The sequence below is a fragment of the Loxodonta africana genome, chromosome 4 (genome assembly GCF_030014295.1).
Source record: "Loxodonta africana isolate mLoxAfr1 chromosome 4, mLoxAfr1.hap2, whole genome shotgun sequence".
Taxonomy (NCBI): domain Eukaryota; kingdom Metazoa; phylum Chordata; class Mammalia; order Proboscidea; family Elephantidae; genus Loxodonta; species Loxodonta africana.
The window spans coordinates 52309699-52320534 of record NC_087345.1 but is presented as its reverse complement, the minus strand read 5'-3'; the positions used below and the strand labels follow the sequence as shown (position 1 = coordinate 52320534).

Here is a 10836-nt window from a genome sequence, read left to right as displayed (position 1 = left end):
TGTAAACTTTCACCTAAAATACAATATATTTTTTTAATTAAAATTATAAACAAAAAGTACTAAAATATGTATAATTAGAGCTTATCAAAAAAGGAAAAGCATTAACTGGAGAATGACTAACTGGTGGTGGTGGCAGAGACACCAGGAGAACAGAGAATGGGTGTAACAATTACATAATATTACAATGTATGGCATTACCATAATGTATTACACTTACTATCACTATAATTCTTGTTATGTCTTATGATCATTGAGTCCTTACATAAACCACGCATCATGCTAAACATTTTACACACATGACTTCCACAACTTCCCTAAATAGATACTATAACTCCCCACTCACATCACATTACCTCTTTTTATTTTCTGCTTAGCAATTATATATACAGCTTTCTGAATTACTATTAATTATCTTTATATGGAGATGTTTTCTACTTGTTTTGCCTGTCTACAAAGTAAGCTTCATGAAAACAGGGACCTAGTCTGTGTTATTTATTGACTGGAACATAGTAGGTGCTCAGTATATTTTGCATGAATAATGAATAAGGCTGAGAAAATCAATCTGGAGAGAGGTTAAATAATTGCCAAAGATAAGTAATTAAAACAGAGGGATGTTCAAATACTAAAAGATGTTTAAAATAGCCAATAATAATTGTTGTGATATCTTGTATAACAAGGTCAAGTATGTGTGTGTAAATATGTATATTTATATGTATATGAAACTGAAAATTTAGAAGTACATAATATAAAATATTAACATAGAATATCACAGGATGAAGGTCTTATAATTTTTTTTCTCTGCTTCCCTGCTTCTTCGAATTTTTCTAAAATAAACACAGCTAGGCATAATATAATAAAATTTTGCAAAATGTTAACACATGCTACAAAGATACCTGGTGTACTTGAGAACCAAATATGATACTGTGAACTCATTATCACAGCACATCAGTTATGAGCTAAAAGAAATAACCTGTGCTCAACCAAATCAAAGGATTAAACCAGGAGTAGATTATCCAATAGGCAAGGTAAGCAGAGAGTTTACCTTGCTTACTAGATCAGCTATAGTGAACAAATTCACATTTTTTCATCACATCAAAGATTCTGCTTCTAGGTACGGCTGGCATCTGTCTTTCTCCCAACCTCACAGCACCTTCCTATAGAATCAAAGCCTTTTTTTCAAATTTACAATCCGTTTCAGGGGCAGCGGGCAGAGAAGCAAGGTAAGCAAGGGCTTCCTTGTGTTACTTACTAATCTGTAGTGAACAATTTTACATGTGATTGTGGTTGTCAGTAGGTGCCATTGAGTCAATTCCGACTTAGTAAGTACTAATTTCACGACAGATTAGGAAGCAAGCACAAGTAAACCCATGTTTACCTTGCTTGTTGGGTAATCCATCCCTGGATTAAGCTCTTTTTAATACTTAATGAGTCTCCATAAAAGATGCTCCGTTTCCCAGTACAGAATTTGAATCTACTTTATGACCAAAGTTGTTGTTGAAGTTTAGTACCAGTAATCGACTCAACTGGCAACTAACAACAATATGTATTGTTTGGGCTCAGAGGTCACAAACAGCTACTGACAATTGAGAAAAAAAAAAAACCATTTCCGTCGAGTCGATTTTGACTCCTAGTGAATTTACAGGACAGAGTAGAACTGCCCTGTAGGGTTTCCAAGGAGCACATGGTGGATTCGAACTGCTGACTTTTTGGTTAACAGCAGTCTCTTAGTCACTGTGCCACCAAGGTTTCTGCTATTGAAATATTCCTTCTTAAAAAACTTTGAAGTATACAAATGTATTCCCTATTCATATTCCTTGGAGTTAATCCATTTGCTCTAACACTTCTTTTTTGCTTTCATTTTCAGTTCTTTAAATAGTTTGGTTTCTTTCTATTGCTCCTCGTTTTTTTTTTTTTCCCCCCTGCATTCCTTCTCATATATGAGACTGCCGTCTTTTGAGACCTAAATGGACTGGTTAGTGTGGTCATGAAAATCCCCTTACAACCTTCCTTTATGAACCAATTCATTTCTCTCTGAAGCTGGTTTTGATGGCCCACATTCAGTTCACCATGCACTAATAGAGAGATTGTATACTTAATGGACTGCAACATAATAAAAATGTTTCTCCTCACCTCATTTGACCTACAAGTAAGCTTTCATTTTCAGCTTTCATTATTTTTATTGCATTTTTTTTTCTCTTGCCTGTAATAATACAAATCTGGTTATGAGTAGCTGCTATGGCAAATCCTGCTAACAAAATAAAACCATTCCATTTCATAACATATAATTTCAGGTAATTAAACCAGTAGAAAACATTTATCCAATGTAACGTCTTTTTTTTTTTAACGTCTTATTGCTCAATTAATAAAATTGTTTGAACGATTAAAAAAATAGATATATAACTAGGGTCAGGGTAGGGAACAGCAGCGTAAATTGTTTTCAACTCAGAACCAAGTGTCATGTAAATACGTATTTTCATAATTCACTGAAGCACATTTCCTGCTAGATACATATAATAGCTCATAAAAATGTAAAATCCCCGAGAAAATTGAGCTAGATGGCAAAAAATGAGTATAGCAGCCTCTATTGTGGAGCAGCTGTGTGATCAAATCCCCAACTGCCTTTTGGGAACAAAGCCAACTCTGAGACCAGGCACACCAGGTGATAACCTAACAGATGCCGCTGCAGTTCCACCTACTCACTCACTGCGTGCAAACACAAACACGTCGCCTGAAACCGAATGAAACAGCAGTATGTGAGAACAGTATTATGCAAGCAAAACAAATGGTCATCAGGTACGTTTTGAGAAAGCCAGTCTTTTGTTGGCCCAAAGAGGAAGCCAATTTCTTCATTTTGATTTCATTAAGGTAGCTGCCTCCTCTCTTTGCTTGTACTCTTAGTAACTCAATCAAGTAATTTTATTAGGTAACCTATATATTTTTTTTTTATATGATGACGCCTATGTAGGTGAAGTTTGCTTTCCTAGGTTCAATATTATTTGACAGGAAATAAAGTGGTCTGACCAGAGGAGAATACAAAATCATGTGCAGTAAAGTAAAATCTAAGACAGGTCACTTGGAGCCCTAAGTGGAAAAAATAAATCCAAGGGACTATTTCATTCTCAGGAGCCAGAAAGGCACAATTTTTTCTTTTTCTTTTCTTAGACTTTGATTCTCAGAATGGCCTGCAGCATGTAATACTAACCTTTCTACTTTAGTATCCTTACACAGAAAACTAAGATCGTATATTTTATTACCTTGAGTCCATTACTATGGTGGTGAGAGGATTAATTAATTAATTTATTCATGCATATTAAAGACACTTTGTAAAAGTCCTTTTGAAATTCTGCCAGAAGCCAGCATTCCCATCTCCAATAATCGGTTGTCGTTGTTATTTTTCAAATGGTTATAAAATATCTGTATTTTTTCATTGCTAAACAAAACTTCTAAAGGAAAATCTTGAATGCAGATTGATTAAATTAATGCTAATTTCTGCAAACAACATATTTACTTAAATGCCTATTCTTATTTATATTACAATGCCATGCAAATTTTAGCAACTACAAATCAAACATTCCAGAAATTAGATTTGATAGACTCAGGACATTTGATGCATTGTTCGGCATATTCCTTGTGGAAGGCTCATCTTTTTCCTGGTATCTCAAACAGCTAAAGCTAAAATGAACGTGCAATTTTCTCAGGCTTTCCCAATGGGACAATGCATATCACATAGCAGCATCTGCCAACGAAAAAACTACCCAGCCAGCTTCAGTTTGTTTCTCCCCCCTCTTATGACAATGACTTCATCCAGTTGCAGGAAATGTATGCAACGTCAATACCATTTTGAACACACTTCACTTTGCAAGTCTGTGGCTCTTTTACTGGGTTTAATAACCATTATCACACCTTATGCTTTGCATTTCCAAAGAATTTTTTCATCTACTTAAGAAAAAGCTTACCAGGGCAAGTCTGAGCCTCTACACTTTGTATATGGGGAATCTGCTCATTGAAGGAGGTCGGTATCTTGCTCAAGGTCACAAGAACGGCCTTTTAAAGAAGCAGGACTAGATTCATCACTTCTCTTTTCACTGCACCTTGGCATAGCTCATGTACATGCAGACAAAAAATAAAGAATAATGGCAAGTACAAAATTGTACACTAACTGCTGATGATTTTATAACCTGCGGGGTCATATGCATCATGGAGAGAAGCCCTATGTCTACTGACTGCTCTAATTTCTGTGTAATCATACTGCACCTTGGTTTTTGTCTTGTAAATGATGGTGGTTTGGAACTGCTGCGGCTTGCTAATGTTCCTAGATACATTTGGCAGCAGCCTGAGGCAAGCAAATCCACAACTAGCAAATTAAATCATTATAGTAGCTTATCTCTAAGAGCTTACAGTATGCATTACAAAGAGATTGTGGACCTCATACAATTTAAATAAAAGTGTAATGGGCTATAATTTATATAAAAGAGCACAGCAACTGAGAATGTAATACAAAGGAAAATAATCAGGAGACTCAACCTCTTTATATAGTTGAAAAATCATGACCTTTGAAGTAGAAAGGCCTGCATTTGAAAGATTTCAGATGTTATTTGATATGAAGGCAAAAGTTGGATAATCAGGCCAGGAGGGCATTCCAAGCACGATGTGAGAGAAGGATCTGAGAGGGATGTGGGATTAATGGATAAAGGAGTTTAGTTTATTCAAAAACTGCTCCCCTCTGGTTTTAACCAAAAAATCAAGTCTGTTGCCGTTGAGCTGATTCCAACTCATAGGTACCAGGCAAATAGAAGATACAGTGGTTCTCTGACATAGGGCTCTGGAGAACACTTAGCCACTTTGTATTTCACTTTTCCTTTCATTTATCTTATACCACACTGCCTATCCTCTACTCAGTGGCAACTTTATCCACATATTGGATGATTTCTGCCTCAGGCTTCTATAGCAATTATGATGAGCCATGAATAAGGTAGGCAGCTAGGGAAATGGCATGGAAGAAATTATATAAATACATATACCCACACACACACAAACGCACACACCAGTCCACAGATATGTTAACAAAGTCATCAAGGCCCAATGCCTCTACCTTGTCATATTTACTGTTCCCCATCCCATCCTTATGCCTGTATGCACTTTTCCCTTCTTTAACATTGCTCAGGGGAGCCTCCCCTTACCCTCCCAAACTAGATAACAGGGCCCTGCTGTAGGCTTTCATCATTCCCATACTTGTCTTTCACAACAGATAGTCATTGCATAATGGTGTCATTGAAGATAGTCACTGTATACCAGTGTGATTCCTTAATAAATATCAGTCAATCATTTGACAAAATTTCGGTGTTTTTAGACTGTAAATAATTGAATAATTGAGCCTTTCCAAAGACAATTCTCAAGTTGAGAATGGAGTGGAGATACGGAGAGAAGTAAAAACAATTAAAATAGAATGAGTAAGCAAACCAGATTCATTCACACATGTAAAATTATCAAATCAATGGCTAGTATATTGGTTTTATATCTAATAATTTTAGCAATGTTAACCTGAATGTAAGGCTCCCTGAAGGTACAGTGGTTAAGTGCTCAGCTGCTAACCAAAAGGTCAGTGGTTCAAATACAAGAGCCCCTCCTCAGGAGAAAGATGCAGCAGTCTGCTTGCATAAAGATTACAGCCTTGGAAACCCACTGGAGAAGTTTTACTTTGTTCTATAGGGTCGCTATAAGTTGACTAGATAGCATTGAGTTTGGTTAGGTTTTGGAACCTGACTATACTAGGCACAAAAAGGAATCACTTATCTAAGTCCCATGTCAGCAAACCAAAACCTAGCTAGTTTTTATTTCCCATAAATACCTGACCTTCCCAGGAGGTGAAACTAAGTCAATCAATTGATTCTCCCAGAAATGGAAACCTAAACTAACCAATTAAGACTTACCTGTTCAGTTTAACCTAGTTCAAAATTTCCCCTAATCCCAGATAAGGAGAGAAAATGCCGACAGCCAATCAGAAATTTGCACAGTATACCTCCTCTGTTGCTGTGTGTCTGTGCCCGTAAGAACCCTTACACTCTGTACAGCTTTTTGGAGTTCCACCTGACTTCCAGACTAGACAGTCCCCAACCCATAAATTGCAAACAAAGTTTATGAGTTTGTTCATAAATTTAATCTTGTGGAAATTTTATTTTTAATGGTAGTAAGCCCTTTTAAAGTCAGGAAAGGTGTGCGCCAGTGTTGTATTCTTTCACCATACCTATTCAATCTGTATGCTGAGCAAATAATCCAAGAAGCTGGACTATATGAAGAAGAATGGGGAATCAGGATTGGAAGAAGATTCATTGACAACCTGAGTTATGCAGATGACATAACCTTGCTTGCTAAATGTGAAGTGGACTTGGAGCCCTTACTGATAAAGATCAAAAACACAGCCTTCAATATGGATTACGCCTCAACATAAAGAAAACAAAAATCCTCACAACTGGGCCAATAAGCAACATCATGTAAAACAGAGAGAAGATTGAGGTTGTCAAGGATTCATTTGACTTGAACCAACAATCAACACCCATGGAAGTGGCAGTCAAGAAATCAAACTATCCATTGCATTGGACAAATCTGCTGCAAAAGACCTTTTTCAAGTATTGAAAAGCAAAGATGTCACCTTGAAGACTAAGGTGAGCCTGACCCAAGCCATGGTGTTTTCAAAAGCCTCATATGTATGCAAAAGCTGGACAATTAATAAGGAAGACTGAAGAATTAACATCTTTGAATTGTGGTATTGGAGAAGAATATTGAATATATCATGGACTGCCAAAAAGATGAACAGATCTGTCTTGGAATAAGTACAACCAGAATGCTCCTTAGAAGCAAGGATGGCAACACTATGCTTCACATGGTTTGGACATGTTATCAGGAGGAATCAGTCCCTGGAGAAGGACATCATTCTCGGTAAAGGAGATGGTAAGCAAAAAAGAGGAAGACTCTCAATGAGATAAACTGGCAGGGTGGCTGCAACAATGGACCTAAGCATAACAACAATTGTGAGGATGAAACAGGACTGGGGAGTGTTTCATTCTGTTGTGCATAGGGTCACTATGACTTAGAAAAGACTCGATGGCATCTAACAACAACAAAGTAGCCATCCAGTAGTGGGGTATCCCTTAAAATTCAGACAATGTTGTTTGGGAAACGTTCTAAAGAGGGGTGTGACATTCAGTGTGTAATTTATTTATTTTTATTGGATACATGCCCTGATGGTAAAGTGGTTAACAGCTCAGCTGCTAACCAAACGTTCAGCAGTTTGAATCTACCAGGCACTCCTGGAAACCCTATGGAGCAGTTCTACTATGTTCTTTAGGATCTCTATGAGTCAGAATTGACTTGAAGGCAATGGGTTTGGATACACCTAATATATGGATCCAACTGAACTCTGAAACCATCGAACAAAATCGTTAATATCACATGCAAGCAAAATTTCACTGAAGATCATTTAAAAGTGGCTGTAGCAGTATATTGACAGGGAACTTCCAGAAATTCAAGCCGGATTCAGAAGAGAATGTGCAGCCAGGACTATCATTGCTGATGTCAGATGGATCCTGGCTGAAAGCAGAGATTACCAGAAAGACATTTACCTGTGCTTTATTGACTACACTAAGGCATTCAATTGTGTGGATCATAACAAATTATGGATAACGTTGCGGACAATGGGAATTCCGGAACACTTAATGGTGCTTATGAGGAATCTGTACATGGATCAAGTGACAGTCGTTTGAACAGAACAAGGGGTTACTTCATGGTTTAAAGTCAAGAAAGGTGTGTGTCAGGCTTGTATTTTTTTACCATACCGATTCAATCTGTACGCTGAGCAAATAATCCGAGAAGCTGGACTATATGAAGAATGGGACATTAGGATTGGAGGAAGACTCATTAACAACCTGACTTATGCAGATGACACAACCTTGCTTGCTGAAAGTGAAGAGGACTTCAAGCACTTACGATGAAGGTCAAAGACCACAGCCTTCAGTACGGATTACAGCTGAACATAAAGAAAACAAAAATTCTAACTAGACCAATAAGCAACATCATGATAAACAGAGAAGAGATTGCAATTGTCACGGATCTCATTTTACTTGGATCCACAATCAACACCTACAGAAACAGCAGTCAAGAAATCAAAAGACACATAGCATTTGGCAGATCTGCTGCAAAAGACCTCTTTAGAGTGTTGAAAAGCAAAAACTTCACCTTGAGGGCTAAGGTGCTTCTGACACAAGCTATAGTGCTTTTAATCACCTCATATACACGGGAAAGCGGGACAATCAATAAGGAAGACCAAAGAAGAATTGACACGCTTGAATAGCGGTGTTTGCGGAGAATATTGAATATACCATGGACTGCCAAAAGAAGGAAGAAATTTGTCTTGGAAGAAGTACAACCAGAACGCTCCTTAGGAGCAAGGATGGTAAGACTAAGTCTTACATAATTTGGACATGTTGTTGGGAGGGATCAGTCCCTGGAGAAGGATATCATGCTTGGTAAAGTAGAGGGTCAGGGAAAAAGAGGAAGATCCTCAAGGAAATGAATTGACACAGTGGCTGCAACAATGGGCTCAAGCATAGCAACGATTGTGAGGATGGTGCGGAACCAGGCAGTGTTTCGTTCGATTGTGCATAGGGTCGCTATAAGTCAGAACTTGATGGCACCTAACCACAATATATGGATATATAGGTTTGACTAAAATAGACATGGTTATTTTCTTCTTAGATCTTATAATTTAGCATTCTGATAGGCAGAGGGAGACACAAAACAAAGAAACATATAATCAATCACTTCATAAAAATAATGTTAATGCTATGGGAGATAAGTAGAAGGTATTGTGAAAGTGTATTACTAAGAGATTGGACCTGAAATTGGGAGGTGGGGACAGGGACAGTGTCCCATACAGACATCTTCGAAGGCAGTTATATTTGAGGTTAGTGCTGAAGGACGCATGGCGATCAACTGATATTGTTATTTGGCCAGGCAGAACCTAAATCATCTTTCTGTGTTTGGGAAAATTAACACTTAGTGATAAGTGGGTAGCAGAGTCCATGAAAGCAATTAGAATCTAAAAATGCCAGATACTGATTTTCCTAGCATCTCTTGCAGTTGGAATTGTGGCCACATTTACACAGGCTCTGCCTTCAAGCATAACTATGAAAGACAGAGTTGGAACAGAAAAGACTGAGTAGTAATACAAAATGAATGAGGAATAGAAGGGTGTTTTCTGTAGATATCAGTTGGTGTAGCAATAATAGTTCCTTGGGCAACAGGTCAGTTGGGCAACATATAGGGTTTGGTGTTGAGGACAATATTGACGGTAATGAATTGGTTATGGAGTGATTTGGGCTGTGGCTACCGACTGTTAGGTGCCATAGAGTCAGTTCTGACTCATAGCAACCCTATGTACAACAGAACAAAGCACTGCCTGATCCTGCGCCATCCTCACAATTGTTGTTATGCTTGAGCCCATTGTTGCAGCTACTGTGTCAATCTATCTCATTGAGGATCTTCCTCATTTTCACTGACCCTCAGCTTTACCAAGCATGATGTCCTTCTCCAAGGACTCATTTTTCCTGATAATGTGCCCCAAGTATGTGAGAAGTAGTCTTGCCATCCTTGCTTCTAAGGAGTATTCTGGCTGTGCTTCTCCCAAGGCAGATCTGTTCTTTCTTCTGACAGTACATGATACAGTCAACATTCTTTGTCAGCATCACAATTCGAAGGCGCCAATTCTTCTTCAGTCTTTCTTATTCATCGTCCAGCTTCTGCATGCATATGAGATGACTGAAAACACTAGGGTTTGGGTCAGGCACATCTTGGTCTTCAAGGTGACATCTTTGCTTCTCAACACTTTAAAGAGGTCTTTATGCAGCAGATTTGCTCAATGCAATGCGTCTTTTGATTTCTTGACTGCTGCTTCCATAGGGGCTGATTGTGGATCCAAGTCAAGTGAAATCCTTGACAGCTTCAATCTTTTCTCCATTTATCATGATGTTGCTTATTCTTCCTGTGAGGATTTTTGTTTTCTTTATGTTGAAGTGTAATCCATACTGAAGGCTATGGTCTTCAATCTTCATCAGTAAGTGCTTGAACTCCTCTTCACTTTCAGCAAGCAAAGTTGTGTCATCTGCGTAATGCAGGTTGTTAATGAGTCTTCCTCCAAATCTGATGCCTTGTTCTTCAACATATAGTCCAGCTTCTCGGATTATTTTCTCAACATACAGATTGAATAGGTATGGTGAAAGGATACAGCCTTGACACACATCTTTCCTGACTTTAAATGACGCAGTATCCCCTTGTTCTGTTCAAACAACTGCCTCTTGATCTATGTACAGGTTCCTCATGAGCACAATCAAATGTTCTGGAATTCCCATTCTTCACAATGTTATCCATAATTTGTTATGATCCACACAGTCAAATGCCCTTGCATAGTCAATAAAACACAGGTAAACATCTTTATGGTATTCTCTGCTTTCAGTCACAATCCACCTGACATCAGCAATGGTGTCCCTGGTTCCACATCCTCTTCTGAATTCGGCCTGAATTTCTGGCAGTTCCCTGTCCATGTACTGCTGCATCCACTTTTGAATGATCTTTAGCAAAATCTTATTTGCATGTGATATTAATGATATTGTTTGATAATTTCCACATTTGGTTGGATCACCTTTCTAGGAAATAGGCATAAATACAGATCTCTTCCAGTTGTTTTGCCAGGTAACTGTCTTCCAAATTTCTTGGCATAAATGAGTGAGTACTTCCAGCACTGCATCCATTTGTTGAAACATCTCAACTGGTAGTCCATAAGTT

General features: G+C 38.0%; 1 pseudogene; it reads left to right on the top strand.

Annotated features, from left to right (window-relative positions):
* Positions 1 to 2674: 2674 nt before the first annotated feature.
* The window catches only part of LOC135231294 (uncharacterized), a 130342-nt pseudogene continuing 122180 nt past the window's right edge, over positions 2675 to 10836 (top strand).